Here is a 6,000-nt window from a genome sequence, read left to right on the forward strand (position 1 = left end):
CATGATCCGAAGTATGTGAATGAAAAACAAACCAGGAGAGGCATCTAAAAAAGACACAAACTGGAGACAATCATGGAGGGGAAATTCCAAGATAGCCCACTTTAGCCATCATACAAATACCTAAAGGCAAACAGCTATTTGAGCCGTGATCCCATGAAGCTAGCATTCTCCTCAGTGTTGTTTTCAACCTGTGTGACAATCTTAACACTCCACAGAAGCGTGACCTCCATCTCACTAATTAGAGAGCGTGGGGAATGGATTTGGCTAATTTATAGACAAACTTGGCTCATGCAAGTTTCTGGCAGAAGCTCAGTCTTACTCCACAGCCCAAATGGAATGAGCCAACACGCAAAAGCAAAGTATGATTTTCATGTTGTGTGGCGAGAATCACTGCCATAGGGAATATCTTTTAGAATTACTTAATGGGTCATTCAGGTATTTTATCCCAATTTAAACTCGTAGCTTCTTTGTTATACCAACAGAATAGTTCAATTCACAATAAAATTTAAAATTTAGATAATATTAAGGGAGATAAAAGCAAATACTGGAGAAAGTTTAAAAGCAGGGTCGGTGAGGTAATTAATTTCCTCTCTGGTTGCTAAAAAATAAACGAGTATGCAAGACGGCTGTGATCAGTTTTCTATTGATTATCTGCTGCATCTTCTGTCTATCAGTGTGCACCCTTAGAAGAAGTTCTTAAATGTTCCATAAAAACAGTATTAACAGTCACAATCATCACTTCAGCAGTCTGCCCATGCAGGTCAGTAGAGCAATGCCATTTGTTCAAATTCACTGACCAGCTGACGTGGAACTCGCCTGTGGTGTCTGCAAGGTTTTTTTTTCCCACAGTTTGCACGCATGCAGAGTTGTTGAAGTGGAAACTCAAAATAGCACATAGGTGTCACTTTGAGTGAGACCATAGTCTTCTAGTCCTGTCTATCCCCCAAGTGTGTGCTGACATAGGCTCCATGACCTTATAACCCTGCCTGCCCAAACTAGTCCTCTAAAAAAACAACACTGAAACTCTAAAAGACATTTCATGAGCCACACAGCAGGGCCAAAGCCTCTCTGTCTCTCTACCACATGCAAAGAGCTTTACTATCTTCAGCGAATTGTGACACTGGTGCGCTTGTGAGCCTTTGACATCTATCATAAAGCCGCCATTCAGGCGGACAAAAAGGCTATTGATCCCTCTTCACTGAAATAATATTATCTCAACGGAAAACAAAGAAGGCCACTCTTTATTGAGAAAAGATTATAAAAGAACCACAGATGAACGGTGAATTCAGGTTCAGGCTAAGACTGAAGTGACTTAAACTGATAGTATTTTTCTAACTTAACTATACCCCGACTTGTATTATATTTGAACTGCTGCTGAAATGTGTTCATCCAGGAGTAAAAGAATGAGCTACATAAATGGATTGGTGACGACTGACAGCAGAAAAATGAAAAAGACTTAGTCACCACCTCTGAGTGTACAAAAAATGCTGATGCTGCTGACTGAAATCCATTCACAGACATAAAAACAAAAAAAGAGTTCACAAGCTTTGCCTCACACAAGGCTTAGGCTACATCCGGTTGGCATCAGAGAGGGCGGGCAGATCAGGCAGCTCAAGAGTACAATCAAGAGCCTGAAAGCTTTCTCCAAATACAACTTCAGTTTTATCCACTAAAGACAAAGTGTGCAGAAAAATTCAGCTTTTCAAAGTGCAAAGCATACAGTTAAGAATTTTCCTCCATTTCATAACATAAGTACATGTTAAGAATACTTTTATTGCAAGCTGAATTCCATTAAAGCTGGGACGCTGTGTAAACTGTAAATGAGCACAGAAAGCAATGATTTTGAATATACTCTATTCACAACATAAACAATATATCAGATGCTGAAACTGAGACATTTTACCATTTCACAAAAAAATATGAGCTCATTTTGAATTTGATGGCAACACATCTAAAAAAGTAGGGGATGGGCAACAAAGGGCTGGAAAAGTAAGTGGTACTAATAAAAAAACAGCTGTAGCATTTCACATCTAATGAGGTCATTAGCAAATAATCAGTAGTAACATGACTGGGAATAAAGGAACATTTTAGAGAGGCAGAGTCTCTCAGAAGTAAAGATGGGCAGACAAAATGCATCACCATAATCTATGGTGCATAACATCACCAAAACATTCAGAGAATTTCCAGAAGTTTCTGCTCAGTGGACAAGGCTGAATGTCAGTATTGGATGCTTGTGATCTTCGACCTATCAGGTGGCACTGCATTAAAAACAGGCATGATTCTGTACTGGAAATCCCTGCATGGGTTTGAGAACACTTCCAGAAATCATTGTCTGTCAACTAGGGCCGGACAAATAATTGATATTTTGATTAAATCGTAATATGTCCCACTTCAATTTTTAAAATCGCAGCGGGTGAAATACTTCTTTGACATGAAATGTGTGACAAAAATACCAGTTTAAAACATTTTTTGCAGCAGAAATGTTATACTCTACACATCAACACATTCAGGTGTCATTTTAAAGAATAGTTTTAAAAAATCCTACTTTCCTTTTTCTTGTATGTTTGTCTTATAAAAGAGAAAGATGTGAAATCATCATTCCCTCCAACAAATCAAATATCGAATTTGCAACAGTCAAAATACTTGCAATTACATACTTTTTCCAAACTGTTAAGCTCTATTCTAATCTACCAAACACTGTGTGTTGTAATTATAGAATGACCCATTGCTTGCTAGTTGAGAAACACAGAAGATGAGGAACTAAGAAAAATAATTGCACATTAAATTGCAATTTGATTATTTCACTGAATCATCCCGCTCCACTGCTAACACAGTTCACCATGTCATCCACAAATGCAAACTGAAGCTGTATCATGCAAAGATGAAGCCATATGTGAACACGATCCAGAAACGTTGCGATCTTCTCTGTCCTGAAGCTCATTTGAAATCAGTTGATGAAAAATGGAAAACTGTTCTGTGGTCAGATGAGTCAAAATCTTAAATTCTTCTTGGAAACCAAAATCACCATGTCCTGAGGACTTTAGAGGAGGGGGACTTTCTAGCTTGTTATCAGTGCACAGTTTAAAAGTCTCTAGGCGTGGGCAGCTTACATCTGGAAGACACTATGAATGCTGAAAAGTAAAGGTTTCAGCCCAACATATGCTCCCATCCAGACAATATCTCTTTCAGAAAGACATTGCATATTTCAGCAAAGACAATACTAAACTACATATCGCATCCATCACAACAGCACAGCTTTACAGTAGAAGAGTCTGAGTGTTCAACTGGCCTGCATGCAGTCCCAGACATTTACAGACTGTTGTAAAAAGAAGAGGGGATGCTACGTGATGGTGATGGTGCCTACTTTTCTGAGATGAGTTGCTGCCATCAAATTCCAAATGATATGATATAATGAAATTTTAATGAAATGATAAATTTCACTGATTTACATTTTACACACATGCTCCAACACTGATCTAAAAGCTTAGAAGGGAATAAAATCATGTCAAAACGAGCAGTTATGTGAAAACACAGTTAGATTTATTGGTAATGGCCTTCAGAGGAACACTTTTTATAGGTCAAATGGATAAGAATAGATTTTTTTAAGTTCCCTTGCTGAAATAATAAATAAAACCATTTGACCAGAAGAAGAACACGGAGCTGAGAAGAACCCAGTGACAGAAATAAATACTGGGGTATGGCTGATTTTGCTCTCACATGCTTGTCATCATCATATACATACACTGTATAGCTTCAGCGCTGTCACCTTTCCGTTGTGGGGCTTCCTCCTTCAACCACAAGCTATGTGACGCACTGTGACACGCACCAAAGACTGAACATAGCAACAAAAAAAACAGAAAACACTCAAATTCTAGCTGATACAAAGCATTGTGTGTACATGCACAACCAAGCCAAAAGCTGTTTATAAGCCTGTTGACTGAAACACTGATAGTATTTTATGGTGTCAGTAGTAAGTATTCAGCTCTGCATGCTGAAACACAGCCTTACTCCCCAGAACATCCATCTTCTTACAGACATGAATGCTGCATTCAAATTAATGAGAGTACATATATAAAATAACAGAAAACAGCAATAGTTTATCATTGGTTGCCCTTAACAACATGCACATCTGCTGCATCAACATAAAAACAAAAAAACACATGGAGGGGGGATAACAGTAAGACAATGACCACCAGACATCTGGCGGAGGATGAGAGCTAAATCCTGATGCAGATCTTTCAGACTGTGTAACCTCCCCCACCCCAATATGAAGCAGTGAAACGCCCGGCTAACCTTCCAGAGGGGACCACGCATGGCATGACATGACATACAGACCAGTGACTGGCCTACTTCTGGAGAAGCTGGGGCATCTGTGGTCTCTACAGTGAGCTATGCGGGGTAAAAAACCCTACTTCATCTGTTACAATGGCTTTATCTGCCTTTGGATTGAAATTATACCAATCGTGAGAATGTTCCCTGTTTAGGTCCGATACCTGAAATTTCTGCAATAAGTCAAAGGAGGAACCGGATGTCATGTGTGAAACAGATTGAGACACTACTAACAAACGGGAAGCGCATAGTGTATACTTGAGTGGATAATCAGAAAATTGAAGACATAGGTGGAACCAATCACGGGCACGCTGTACGTGGTTTCAGTGCAATAAACATCCAGAAAGCCTGTCAAGAGTGATGCAAACTGAGAAATTCCCCGAGAGAAGTGCTCTCTCACTGTTCTCACCGGACAGTGTTAAGTAAACTGGTCATGTCCTCTTACAGTAAAAGGTAGCTGTTCAAAGAAAATGAAGCCATTTAATTTCTGCCACTCACTACGTGCTAGCACGCGCTTGAGAAGCCCTGACAGAATTGGTTCCATTACTGTCGTGTAGTGGGCTTTAAGTTGTAAAAAAGAAAACAAAAGGAGGGAACAAAGAGATCCTAGTGAGGAGTATTTTATGGCCACGCACATTTTAATGGTTTCCGTCGTAAATAATAGTGAAGCGTGTGGGGAGTACAAAGTGTAGTGGAGACGCTGTCGTGTACCGGCCTCGCTGATTACCTTTCTGGCTAGTTTCCCGTCTTCTTCTTCTTCCACTTCTGCGGAGCTTCTGTACCTACAAGCAGAAACAAATTCCTCTATTCTCATTCTCTCCCTCTCTGTCCAGGGGAGCCGTCCGTCACCCAAACGCTGTCACTTTACCAAAGGCTCGTCCCCGACTATCGACTAGCTTCGCTAAAATCGATGCTGGTTAAACGGAGTCACATCCCCCCTGAGCTCAGCTCCACATGCCGCGAGCTGGCTGCTGCAGCTGTCTGGCACGCGGCACACCAGTGACAGTACGACGCACGCGCACGAGCATCAGCGGGAGGCGCGGCTCTCAGACCGAAAGTTTGAACATGGGTTCCGTGTTAGCAGGAACTAGCTAAAAAGAAGGTAAGACCTTATACTTACGTTGTTTTTTTTTTTTTTACAACGTGATACTTAATTTTCAAAAGCGTGAGCGTTTGTGTTATTGGTCCTTTCTTTGGTAGATGTTTGAAGCCGCGGTTTCGGTTGCTATTTGCAGGCATATGTCCAACTTGGTGATAGTCACGATTGAAAATGCAAAACCGACCTTTTTTTGCTAGCTGGGCGCATTTAATTTGTTTAGTTAATCAAATTAACCACAAACAAGTGTTTAGCTCCAAATTGAAGCCTTTCAAACAAATATAATGTGCAAACTCGGATTTTAAAACTGTCATTCTGCGCCCTCTGGTGGATAAAACCGAGACAAGTGATGTCACAGTATTAGATGCTTTTCTTTGAACTTCGTCTATCACTGCTTTTTTTTCGGGTTTTTATGTTACCTCTTGACAGGTGAGAGCCTTAATGTCTACATTAACAAATGTTTTCTGTCATCAGATACATTGTTTGAACAATGCCCAATTCAGGTCAAACAGACCTGCCTCCTGAAATCTGAAAAAGTCACTCTAATTTTGAGAAGTATTTGTTCACCTTATTTA

At 40.2% G+C, this 6,000-nt stretch overlaps 1 protein-coding gene across 1 annotated transcript in view; it reads right to left on the minus strand.

Moving 5' to 3' along the window:
• Positions 1 to 5,367, minus strand: part of si:dkeyp-19e1.3 (USP6 N-terminal-like protein) — a 28,528-nt gene extending 23,161 nt beyond the window's left edge. The window contains exon 1 of the mRNA XM_041795118.1: positions 5,057 to 5,367. The gene's annotated coding sequence lies outside the window, so the exon portion shown is untranslated. The remainder of the gene's footprint in view (positions 1 to 5,056) is intronic.
• Positions 5,368 to 6,000: the final 633 nt, after the last annotated feature.

Source organism: Cheilinus undulatus, linkage group 9 (genome assembly GCF_018320785.1).
Source record: "Cheilinus undulatus linkage group 9, ASM1832078v1, whole genome shotgun sequence".
Taxonomy (NCBI): Eukaryota; Metazoa; Chordata; class Actinopteri; order Labriformes; family Labridae; genus Cheilinus; species Cheilinus undulatus.